A 13,333-nucleotide genomic window follows, 5' to 3' on the forward strand; every position below is an offset into this window, starting at 1 on the left:
GACCGTGGAAGATGATATCAATGGATTTTATTGTAGAGCTTCCTCAGGCAGAAGGCTTCTCTACCATTTTTGTCGTTGTAGACAGGTTAACCAAGATGACTCACTTTCTGCCTATGAAGGGCACGCCTTCGGCCATGGAGACAGCAAGAGTCTTCATTAAAGAAATCATCAGGTTACACGGAGTCCCAGCAAATATTATATTGGATCGTGGTGTTCAGTTCACCTCTCGGTTCTGGAAGGCTCTCTGTGAATCCCTGGAAATCGAGCTGGCACTCTCCTCTGCTTACCATCCCCAGACTAATGGGCAGACGGAGAGGACTAATCAAACTCTGGAGCAATACCTCTGCTGTTTTTCATCTTTCTCACAGGACGACTGGGTCTCTCTTCTGCCAATTGCGGAGTTCTCTTATAATAACTCTCTACATTCGGCCATTAAGCAAACACCCTTTTTTGCCAACTACGGCTTCCACCCGTCCTTCCTGCCCATCTGCACAGGGGCTTTTTTTTTGGGGGGGGGGTCTTAAGTTGATTCTTCAAATGTATCCAAAGCCAATACTTTTTCTTTTTTTTTACATTTTTGGATGGAGTGGTGAGGAGGTTGGGGCTTTTGTCAGGTTTTTATTGCTGTCTGTCTCCATAATCAAGAGATTCACCATTTGTAATAGCCCTCTACTTCTTCTCTACTGTTCTTCAGGCAGAGGAGGTGCTACAGGAATTCCTAAAGTCTCAACAAAGTTCTGAAATTATAATTATACAGAAGGACAATGCTCTCAACCAGAAACAGAAGGAAGAGGAAGGTCAGTGGTTTATGTAATCTCATTTACTCATTCCCTTGAAAAATGTAAACAGTTTACATACTGTACATGTTAAAACACTGTAATTGATATCTGAAAGTGAACCGTCTGAAAAAAAAAAATATATATATATATATATATATATATATATATATATATATATATATATATATATATATATATATATATATATATATATATATATATATTATTTTTTTGACTGAGCCAAACTACAGACTACTGGCTGTATGATAGCTGCCAAAAAGTGCTATTTTTTTCTTTTTTTTTTTGCTTTGTGAGCAACTTACCTTTTGGATATGGGTGAGCATGTGAACTCTCTCACTTCACAGTTCTGAGCAGCCAGTTAGCAGACAGGAAGATCATTTCTCCACCAGATTCACCAGATATATATATATATATATATACACACACACACACACACACACACACACATATATATATATATATATATATATATATATATATATATGTGTGTGTGTGTGTATATATATATATATATATATATATATATATATATATATATATATATATATATATGTATATATATACATACTGTATAAATAGAATATTTCACAAATCTGAAATTACTTAGAAAGTTATCCTATATATCAAAAAGTAATCCTATATATATATATATAAGGTTCCCAGCTATCTTAAGCCTCGTACACACGGTTCGATTGTTGGCAGGGGATTGTCTGTTGACAGACTGTTGTCCTAAAATCTGACCATTAGTACGCTCCTTTTGACAATTGTTGTCCAACTTTCGGCCAACAAATGTTGGATGACAGGCTAGTAAATTTTTGGCGGACAACGGTTTGACGTCAGATTTTCGTATGGTCAGTACACAAGTCCGTCAGACAAAAGTCGAAAGTACAAACATGCATGCTCAGAATCAATGCTCACCAAACACGAAATTAGCAGAAGGGGCCCAAAGGGTGGTGCTCAAGAGCTGAAATTTCTTGTGGTATGTCACTATGTTTGTGTTTGTTGCACGACAATTGTGTACCATTAGTATGCAAGACAAGATCCTAGCACATGCCCTTTTGACAAAAATCAGACGCTCAGTTGGCCAACAATCATATCGTGTGTACGAGGCTTAAGTGGTTCACCAAAAATAACTGCAACCTAAAGGGACTGCCTTAATAAAGATGATATGCTCATGGACAAACAAAACATTTTCTTGTGGTATTTACTATGTGATCCTGTGACATAATACCTTAGCAACATATCCCCCAATATGTGTGTTCCTCAAATATAATCAGGGGTACCCAAAAGCAAGCCAAATGGGTCACAATATTAATGATATGTGTATGTTTATGATAGTGGGACTAAAGGGCATAATACAATCAAGAATTGAAGTCTGTAATTTTATGATGCATTTAAACAATTTTTTAATTATATAAGTCCACCCACCTTTACACCCTTTCCACTTTCCCTCTTGTACTTTTTTTCTATGGCTTTCAAGCCGTCCTTGAACTTTGCGTGTCCTCCCTGGGTGTGGTACGCTCCTTCAAAAGCTTTCTCAAAGTCCGCTGAATGCTTCTTAATGAGAGCCTGACATACCTCCCGAGACTTTGCCTCATTCATGGCACTGAATTCCTCTTTCTTCTTATGTATGTTTTCCTGTTGGTGGGGAGATATACGGACATTGGTCATGTTAAGTGTTGTTATTTAGTTCCTCCTCTAAACCATTATTTTTGGTAACCCTGATGGGATTTCAACAGTGGAGCTTTTGGCAAACAAACATTGGTCCTAAAGGAATATCTAGAGCTTTTTTACACAAAATATTTTCTATTTGTGTTACTGGTCTTCTCTACAGTTTAATACAATTTTGAAAAGTTCAATCACTTATGGTTCAATCAAACTTTTGAAAAATTTGCAAATCTCAGAAATTTCACATGTTTGAACTGGAAGCTCCATTAATTTAAAAGTAATCCAAACAAAACTCCAATTAAAACTGTATTACAGAACAGCAAAAGTTGTAAAATTGTGTAAATTGATTTGGGAAGCTCCTTGCAGCCCTGCCTGATGAAATAATAGGGCCAAAAAACAGCTTAAAGTGGTTGTTATAGGTAAAAAACCTTCTCTGTGCTGCTCCCCCCACAGTCCCCCCCCCCCGCCCCCAGTGGTGGCTGGTTCTGAATATTTTTTGGGGGGAAAACACCCCCCCAAGCAGGTCAGGGGATGGCAAATGACCACCCCCCCAGGAGATTGGACAGGAAGGTGGCGATCCGTGCCTTACTTTTGGATGACTAGGCGGTGCTGGATCCTGGAAGTGGCTGTTGCTGCCTCTCCGCCTGCTGCTCCTCGCTCTAGCTGGTGACAGGTCGCCAATTCTAAGGGAACACCGGGGCCATTGCTTCTCCTCCCAGCCAAACAGGAAGTGAGTCCTAAGACTCCCTGGTCAATCAGGTCTCAGGACCCGCTTTCTGATTGGCCAGGAGGAGAAGTAGGAAGACATTAATGAATATTAACCTGCAGTTGGCCTCAGGCTCTAATCATGTGCTTCTAAAAAAAACATTGAATTCCAAGCGTCTGGTGGCCTGCGTGTAGCTTAGGGGCCGGGCGCATGGATTAGGGGGGCCATGCCCCTGTGCCCCTAATGGAGCGGCCATCACTGGTCCCCCCTAATACTCACCTGAGACCCCTCTTGATCCAGCAATGTGCACGAGAGCCTTGGCTATCCCAGGACTCGCACTCCTTATTGGTATGAGACAGAAGCGGGAGCCATTGGCTCCCACTACTGTCAATCACAGCCAGTGAGCCAATGAGAACAGAGTTAGGGGCAGGGCCGAGCAGCGGCTCTATGTGTCTGTAAGAGAACTATTGAAATGCGCATGCTTACAGGTGACTGCAGATTCCTGTAGGCACGCAGTCAGTCTTGCACGTGCAGGAGCGCATCCCTAGTCCCAATTGGTGCCAGGTGGCCTATTTAAAGGGTGCCCTGACTCCTGTTCAATGCTGACTGGTCTTCAGCTATTTCCCTATAACCTATGTGTATCCTGTTTATTATCTGTTGCTGACCTGGCTTACCACTGACCTACCCTTTGGATTCTGATTACACTGCTGATTACTGGTTCCTGATCCTGACTTATTCCTGACTTTGCTTCTGTCTGATGCTCTGGTACTTTGCTGCCCGCTCGCTGCTGACTCCAGCTGATCCTCTAACTTTGCTTCTGTTTCCTGTCTGACTCCATGCCATCTCCGAGTACCTGAGCTGGCTTCCTCTCATCCAAGTTCCATTGGATGAGAGTTCAGGCCACAGCAGAAGCCGATATAAGGTAGGAAAAGTCTTTGGTCCCTTTCATTTAGAAACCTTTTTCGGCTAAAAATGATCTCTCAAATTTTGATTTTGCTGTTACTATTGCAGAGTTTACCTCTGTGGAAAAATATTAGTAAAACAGGCAGCAGTGGCAGTGTTTTTTTTTTTGGAGGGTGGCAGCAAACAACCACTTGCCGACCCATCTCCCATCAACACACCCAGACTGACAGCCAGACACCGGGAACTGCTGCTGGAGGAATGAGGGAGATGAGTCCAGCCAATCTAAGACACCTGACACCAGCACAGGGACACTGCACACCGCACAGGCTGATGACCACCTGCTGTTTGCGGACGTTCCGGTACTTACCCCATCGTAGTGGGCAGCGTGCAGCGGCTCGGCTCCGAGTCCTCTCCTCCATGGCGGCCTCCAGCTCCTCCCCTCCTCCTCCTAGGCCTCCAATCGGATCGCCTGTCCTTTCAGACAATCGAGTGACCAGTGTCAAAACCCGCCTCCTGATTGGCCAGAGGATCAGTTTTACAACAGCGAATATTAATTTGCTGTTGTAACACACCTGTGCTCCGAGCCCACCCTAAATGAAGCCTATTAGAGCCTCTGGCTCTAATTGGTGCTTTAAACCCCCCCCCCGGTTGGAATTCATGCACCGGTGTCCTGAGAGGGGCTGCACGCATAGATAGGGGAGACAGGGAGGTGGGTGTGCGCCCTTAATGTACAGTATGGGCTACCCCTGACAGACAGTGAAGGTGAATCTCTCCAATGGATATCAGAACAAACCTGGTTCCAATCGTTCCCTCTCTTTTTAAAAAAAGTTTTGCCAGGATTTGCATTTTAAGGGCTGACTAAATGAATAAATCAAATATTTTACTTGCACCCCTCCCCCCCTCATTGTCTAACATTCATTTTTGCCCCCATTTGCACAAAATGTACATGCAGTTTTACAGGAGGAATAGCTTATAAATACACACCTTAGTTTACAGTGCAGACATCTCCCTCATATTATTTACTCTTCTAATTAATGTTTTTAGACTGTAGCGTTGGGCTATTTACTTTATTGATCAAATGTTCTTCTTCGGGTTGAATGTTCATAAGGCTAATTTTTCTTAGGATTAAATATCATGGAAGGTAACATTCAACCTGCAAAAGTTTAGTTAAAAAGGCAAAAGTTGAGGCGCATGCGCGGAGTCCGCTAAGATGGCGGCGTAAGCTTGGAGCTCCGCACACCGCCGGCCACACAGCATCGATAGCTGCGGCGTGCGGCTGACAGGGATCCCACGACCAACGGGAATCAGTAGCGGAAACGTCCGCGCACCGATTCATGCAGGGTAGGCAGACCAGACGAGCTCTGGGACCCCAGTTTGAGGCCGCGGACAGGCGGGACATTTTAAAGATGGCGGCCGCGTCTCAGTCTCGAGACCAGGCCGCAGAGGAGACTCCTACAACAACAAGACAAGTTCTGCTACCGGCTACACTCACATATACCCCTCTCATGCTCGGCTCGAGCCCTGATGCTGCCACCCCCTCACCGGCATCCACCCTGTCACTGCTGGACAGAACTGTGGGCCTTATGGACTGTCCCCACATGAAACAACCCCCACCCACACAGACTCTAATACAGCACAGGCCCAAGAAGTGACTTTTAATGTGGCAGACCTGTTCTCTAAAATATCTGAACTACTGGATAAAGGTCTGACCCAAACAGCAGACAGGATTACGGGTGAAATCAGAACAGATTTCCAGAATCTTGGTTCACCAAATTCATATGGCACAAGAAAGGTCCTCACCTTTCGACCCGCAATCTTTTTAATCTTCCATCACAGGGGGGTTTGGGACTTCCAAATCTCATATATATTACCAGGCAGCACATTTAGCACAATTATCTACCATATACCTCAAAACTGAGAAACCAGACTGGATAGCTATAAAGCGACAAGCAGTACCTAAGTTTACTCTTGATTATTTGTTATGGTGCCCCCCCAAAGATAGACCCCCCATCCTTTCTCCAACCCTCTCACATTTACTTCCTTTGTGGGATGTGCTCAGAAAACTTCCCGCCCTGGTCTCTGAGCTCCAACCACTAGCTCACTTATTTCAAAACCCTCTTTTCCAGCCGGGCATGGACATTAAAGCGTTCAAGTGGTGGCTGGACAGGGGTGTGTACCGCATCGGGAACTTCTTCTCCTGCACGGGTCCACTACCCCTCAAACACTTTGAGAAGGAACTAGAAATCCCTAGTTCAGAAAGGTTCAGATTTCACCAGATTTCTAGTTTCATTTATTCTATATGGAAAAACAAACCTAACCCTCCGAGATTTACGGAATATGAACGCTGGTGTGGTCAAGACATGGAGCTGAGGGGAGGGATTTCCGTAATCTATGCGTCACTAGCCACTAATCTAACCAAACTACCCTATATGATTGCATGGGAAAAGGACCTCCAAACCACCTGGGAATTGGAGGACTGGCACAAACACTATTCATACTCGCTTAAAGGCATCTACAATACCTCTCTTTTGGAAGCCAATATCAAACCCTTTATGAGATGGTACCTGGTGCCGACTAGATTGGCCGCCATGTTCCCCTCCACATCACCTTTATGCTTCAGAGGATGTCAAAGCATGGGCTCCATGATCCATATCTGGTGGGAATGCCCAAAACTTCCTGGGTTTTGGAACAAAGTCTTTCACATTATCCGTACTGTTACGGGTTGTGCTATCCCTCAATCGCCAGCATTAGCTCTACTTAATGGACTGGTGCCGGGCATCCCCAAAACTACGCGTAAACTGATTTTGTTTATCTTGACAGGAGCTAAATTGACTATAGCCAAAGCATGGAAGTTAACTACAGTATCCATTGGAGCCATGAAAAAGAAGATTTCATGGATAATGACGCAAGAAAAACTGGTCAGTTCTATCCTGGATACAACTCCCCAGTTTGAAGCAATCTGGGAGCACTGGGCTCAATATATGGGAATATCCCTGATCCCGGGTGTTGCGGGCAGCTCGAGATGCTGATTGCTGGGACTGACATCAGGTAGGCAGGCACTTCTACTTTTCCCCCTTCTTTCTCCCCCCTCCCGTTTTTTCTCTCTTTTTCTTCTTCTTTCTCCTTGATTTCTGCTCCCTTCTCTAGGGAGATTACATAAGTTCACGAGATGGGCACTAGATTACTGTTAAGGTCCTTTGCCTTACTTGGAGACATGGTTCCTCCTCTTATATGTGATCATAGGAAGCTGATATCACTTTTTCTAGTTGTCAGGTGACATTACTACAGCTTCACGAGACATGGCGAGAAGAGGCCTCGGCACCTCATTGGACACAGTAAGATCCCATTTGGGGTGTCCGGTGAGGAGCAGAGCCTCAAAACCTCGCGGTAATGTGAGTTACTTCATGTACGGTCGAATGGCCAGATGATCATTAACCTGAATAATTCTGACCTTGTCTTAGTCACGCAGGTTACCAATGTGCCTTCAATGTTAAAATGTAGCAACATGTTACTTTTATGCTTCTGACATTGTTTGTTTGTTTTCTGATGTGAAACGACAATAAAAATTTTAATGAGAAAAAAAAAAGGCAAAAGTTTAGTCAACCACTTGCCGACCGGCAGGTCGACTCTATTACGCGAAATGATGTACCTATATGTCATTTCATGCAATAGTGAGGGGGGGCACGCGCACTACAGGCGGCGCACGTGCTAATTGGCCACAGGGGGAGCCAATAAGCGGCTCCAGTGGGCGCAATGTCCACTGGCCACCCACGATTGCTCTCCAGAGAGACAGGACAAAGATCTGCTGATGTAAACAAGGTAGATCGCTGCCCCAGCAGTTATGAACAGAGAGATCCGTGTTCCTGCTAAGCAGGAACACGGATCTCTCTGTAGGCTCCATCGGACATTTTCTGTCGTAATTTCCGACAAACAAAATTTGAGATCTGGATCTCAAATTTTCCGACAACAAAATCCGTTGTCGGAAACTCTGATCGCGTGTACACAATTCCGACGCACGAAATTCCACGCATGCTCGGAATCAAGCAGTGGCTATTGAACGTCATTTTTCTCGGCTCGTCGTACGTGTTGTACGTCACCGCGTTCTTGATGTTCAGAATTTCCGACAACATTTGTGTGATCGTGTGTATGCAAGACAAGTTTGAGCCAACATCAGTCAGAAAAAAAAACATGGATTTTGTTGTCGGAATGTGCGATCGTGTGTATGGGGCATAACAGTGCAAATTTTTACCACTCCTTACTGTAATAATATCACTGGTTCCCAAAAAAGTGTCAAAAGTATCAGTTAGGTGTCCAATTTGTCCGTCACAATGTCACAGTCCTGCTAAAAATCGCTGATCGCCACCATTACTAGTAAAAAAAAAATGGATAAAAATGGCATAGTTTGTAAATGTGATAACGTTTGCGCAAACCAATCAATATTCGCTTATTGGGATTTTTTTTACCAAAAATATGTAGCAGAATACATATTGGCCTAAATTGATGAAGAAATATGTTTTTTTTTTACATTTTTTTTTCTGTTTAACCCCTTCCCGCCGAGCGTATGCAGATGTGCGTACTCGGCTTTCCCGGGGTTATACCGGGATGATGCCCGCAGCTGCAGGCATCATCCCGGTACCGTTGTTTACAGCGGGCGAACGGCTATCCAGATATAACATCCGATGCAGCTAAAAGCCGCTCAGCTGTTATACCGGAGGAGCGGGAGGGGACGTCCCCCCCTCCCGCCGCCTCCCGCCGCTCTTACCGGGCCTCCCGTGCCATCGGGAGGCCCGGTGACCAATCGGGTGCCTCCGGCGGCTGGGGGCGGGCTGGAACGAAGCTGTGGGTGGCTTTGTTCCAGCCTTCTAATTGTAAACGCCATGATATCACTTTGCATTTACTCGGCTGCCAATGGCGAAAGATACACAGTATTCAGAATCGCTGTTTTTGGCGATCTGAATACTGTGAAGTGCATAAAGAGTACCTGTCACCACCAATTACTGTCACAAGGGATATTTACATTCCTTGTGACAGCAATAAAAGTGATCAAATTTTTTTTTTTAAACACAATTTATAAAAATAAAAATAAATAAAATAAATAAGAAAAAAAATGTTAAAGCGCCCCCGTCCCCACGAGCTCGCGCGGCAAAGAAAACGCATACGGAAGTCGCGCCCGCATATGTAAACGGTTTTCAAATCCCACATGTGAGGTATCGCCGCAATCATCAGAGTGAGAGGAATAATTCTAGCACTAGACCTCCTCTGTAACTATTACCTGGTAACCGTAAAAATTTTTTAAAGCGTCTCCGATGGAAATTCTTAGGTACTGTAGTTTGTCGCCATTCCATGAGTGCATGCAATTATAAAGCATGACATGTTTGGTATCTTTTTACTCGGCATAACATCATCTTTCACATTATACAAAAAAATTGGGGTAACTTTACTGTTTGGATTTTTTAAAATTCATGAAAGTGTCCCTTTTCCCAAAAATGTGCTTTTAAAACACAGCTGCACAAATACGGTGTGATATAAAATATGGCAACAATCGCCATTTTATTCTATAAATTCTCTGCTAAAAATATAATGTTTGTGGTTTCTAAGTAATTTTCTAGCAAAAAATACAGATTTTAACTTGTAAACACCAAATTTCAAAAATAGGCTTAGTCATGAAAGGGATAATTATTATATCAGAAAGTAAAAAATATTTTGTTTTTCAAAATTGTCAGTCTTTTTTTGTGATCAAATACCACCAAAAGAAAGGACTATTTGTGGGGGAAAAAAAGTACATCAATTTTATTTGGGTCGCACAACCACGCAATTGTCAGTTAAAGTAACGCAATGCCCGGGCGTGGCTAAGATGGCATGCTGAGCGGCGGCTTTTGAAGGGAGCCCAGCAGATCCGATAACTTTAATCCGGATCCATCGGCACTAATCACCCTATTTTTTCACCCCTGCTGACCGAGGGAGAGCTGGGGGGACCTGTCTGCTGTGGGGAGAGGAGAATTGGCTATCCCAGGGCCGCGATCGGCATCCCGCTGACGCTCCGGGCCTACCTCGGAGGACTAGGCCGAAGCCGCGGCCTTTCCTGGCGGGCCGCGCCGCGGACCGGGACCTCCTCTCGGCGCTCGAAGCTGCTGGGGAAGACCATCGGCTGTTGGGGACCTCGGATGGAGCAGGTAGAGATGTCCCTGGACCTGTATTAAGTTGCGCTTGGGGCCTGAAGACCTTGATTACCCCCACGTTTTACTAGGCCGAGACCGCGGCCTTTCCTGGACATCCGGAGCCGCCGGACCGGCGCAGGGGGGACCCGAACCCCGTGGCCTGGAGGAAGTGTCCCTGAAAAGGTTGGGGACAGCTGCCTGGACAGTGGGGGAACCCCTGGGCACTTCCACCCCTGACACCTTCTTTGTGCAGGAGAGCGGCTGAACCAGAGACCCCCTGTCAGCCTGTGGTGAGTGGATCCTCTATACAGTTCCAGGTGGGGGGGGCTGTTGCTGGACCACACGCTACACCATACCCTTTACCTGACTACCCCGGACCCAGCGGGAGGGCCCCCACGCCCACTTACTGACCAATACCCAGATATAGGCCCCAGGCGCCTGAATGAGGCGCAGGAACTCCAGCGTAAAGTACAACAAAGGGGGTAAGAGGCTGGCCTTTCCGCCACAGTCGGACTCACCTCAGACACCCACCTCCCCTCCCCCAGAGACTCTTAATACGTGCAGTCCCCGCAGAGCCTCGCGGAAGAACATTATGGAGTCGGATGACTCTCGCCCCCCCTGGCTGGCTGACGTCATGGCGGCTATTGCTACTTGTCAATCTACGTTAACAACAAAGATTGAAGCCGTCCAGTTGGACATGGGTCTTATCCGCCAAGATATTGACAAAATCAGGTCGCGAGTCACTGAAACAGAGCAAAGGCTGAGTACCACCAAAGACTCCATTGCGGAACATGAAGCATCACTCCGTACGCTTCAGACCAAGGTAAAGGCCCTTGAATATAGAGCTGAAGACGCGGAGAACAGGAATCGGCGCAATAATCTCCGCATTGTTGGTCTACCGGAGGGGGCGGAGGGGAATAATCCTACCTCTTTCATAGAGGGTCTGCTGCGTGACCTCCTGCCCGATGCCCGATGGTCACCTTACTACGCGGTTGAAAGGGTGCATCGCATCCCGCCGAGGCCGGGACCTCCTGGATCCCCTCCCCGCACCTTCATTCTCCGTCTCCTTAACTTCAGAGACAGGGATGAAGTTCTCCGTGCCTCTAGATCTGTGGGGGACCTCAGATTTCAGAATACCAGGATGATGATCTTCCCCGACTACTCGGTCGAGACCCAGAAGCTTAGGAAATCTTTTGACCAGGTTAAAGCGGCGTTGCGATCACGCAACATCCGTTACAGTGTGCTCTTCCCTGCCCGCCTGAGAGTTCAAGACGGTGAGACAACTCGCTTTTTTACCACACCGAGAGAGGCCTCTGCCTGGCTGGACACGTTGCCACAGAATCGCTAATGGTTTTTCTGGTATGTGCTCTCTGACCCCTTTTTATCCATTGGTCCCTCTCCACAGCTCAGATCTGGGCCTGAGTTATCACACGAACTACCACATGGATGATTTTGTTATGTTGCACAGGTTATGCCCGGTTCATTCCATGGAGTGTGCGGATCTGTGGGGGAGCACTGGTTATCCTTATCAGGGAAATGCTAAGTTAGTGCCCCTGCCAAAGAACTTGGCCAGGAGACTGTTGGAAAAGAAGTTCCACTGCATCTGTTTGCCTCCACGAGGAGCGTTGGAGTCTTTGTTTTGTATCTTTTACTATAAGATGGATCGAAACTACTGTGAGGTCGCATTACCGGATACTTCCTTATGTCTGACTTTCCACGTCCTCACAGCCTGCTGCATTACAAGCGGAGATCTCACTTGTGTAGGGCCGCCTGAACTGCTGCTCCCCCCCCGCGTGAAGTCTCGGGGGGTGGGCTTGCCTCTTCCACGGTCCCCCCCATTGCAGCCGGCGAGCTGAATAAGTTTGGGATTGATACCCGCCTCAGTTTTGGGGGGTTGGGTGGGGTGGGGGGTGGGGAGAAGAAAGTTCCCCTAACGGGGCTTGTTTCATTTACTTTGGATATTGGTATCCTTTATCTGTTTTTAGTTGGGTGTATTTGTTTTTGTTTGATGTTCATACCAAAAAAATTTAACTCATCAGCATTGCATTGTTTCCGGATGTGTTTGTTTTGGGTCCCGGGGTCCAGTCCAGGAGCCGTGATCTCTATTGATCCTAATATTATTAACATTCTTGACAGATATGTCCTCCCTTAATATTATCTCCTGGAACACCAGGGGACTAAACTCCCCGGTCAAGCGCTCCCTGGTGTTCCAATTTATTAAATCTTATAACCCGCATATATGTGTACTCCAGGAAACACACCTAACAGGACGTAGGGTTATGGCTCTTAAAAAACCTTGGGTGGGCCACCACTATCATTCCACGCACTCCTCTTTCTCTAGGGGTGTTACTATTTTGGTGTTGAAGTCACTCCCCTTCCGGCTCTTGGATTTGGCCCTCGACCCTGATGGTCGGTATGTCATTATGCATGCCAAAATATACTCTTTAACGTGGACCATTGTGGGCTTGTATTTGCCTCCCCCGGCTTCCTTGGGGGTGCTCAACCAGATCACTAGCAGTATAGCCGATTTTGCATCTGACAATACTGTTATACTCGGTGATTTTAACCTGGTCCCTGACCCGGATTTTGACAGGCTAACTCCTGCGGGACATCATTGCTCTGGGTTGGCTGAGTGGGCAGATACCTATGGCTTGACGGATGTTTGGAGGTGGCGTCACCCCCAGACCAGGGCATACACATGCCACTCGGCCTCTCACAGAACTTTCTCCCGTATAGACTTGGTCTTTGCAGGGAGCCAGGTACTCCCACGGGTCACAGACATACAAATTCTCCCTAGGGGTATTTCCGATCACGCACCCTTGCTGCTGTCTTTGGATCTCTCCCTGGGCCCAGTGGCAAGGGTGTGGAGGCTCTCCAGATTTTGGATCTCAGACACTGCAGTAGATTCCCAATTTAGGACGGAACTCCTAGACTTTTGGGCAATAAATGTGGGCTCGGCAGACCCCACAGTAGTGTGGGACGCCTTTAAGGCCACAACACGGGGGCGGTACCAGACCATCATTGCCAGAGTCCGACGAGAGCGTAGGGCAGATTTGACTGAGGCTGAGCGGGATGCGGGCAGTGCGGAGGCTCTTTTT

At 46.4% G+C, this 13,333-nt stretch overlaps 1 pseudogene; it reads right to left on the reverse strand.

Moving 5' to 3' along the window:
- Positions 1 to 2,210: 2,210 nt before the first annotated feature.
- Positions 2,211 to 13,333, reverse strand: part of LOC141147920 (guanylate-binding protein 1-like) — a 38,528-nt pseudogene continuing 27,405 nt past the window's right edge.

This window comes from Aquarana catesbeiana, linkage group LG06 (genome assembly GCF_042186555.1).
Source record: "Aquarana catesbeiana isolate 2022-GZ linkage group LG06, ASM4218655v1, whole genome shotgun sequence".
Taxonomy (NCBI): domain Eukaryota; kingdom Metazoa; phylum Chordata; class Amphibia; order Anura; family Ranidae; genus Aquarana; species Aquarana catesbeiana.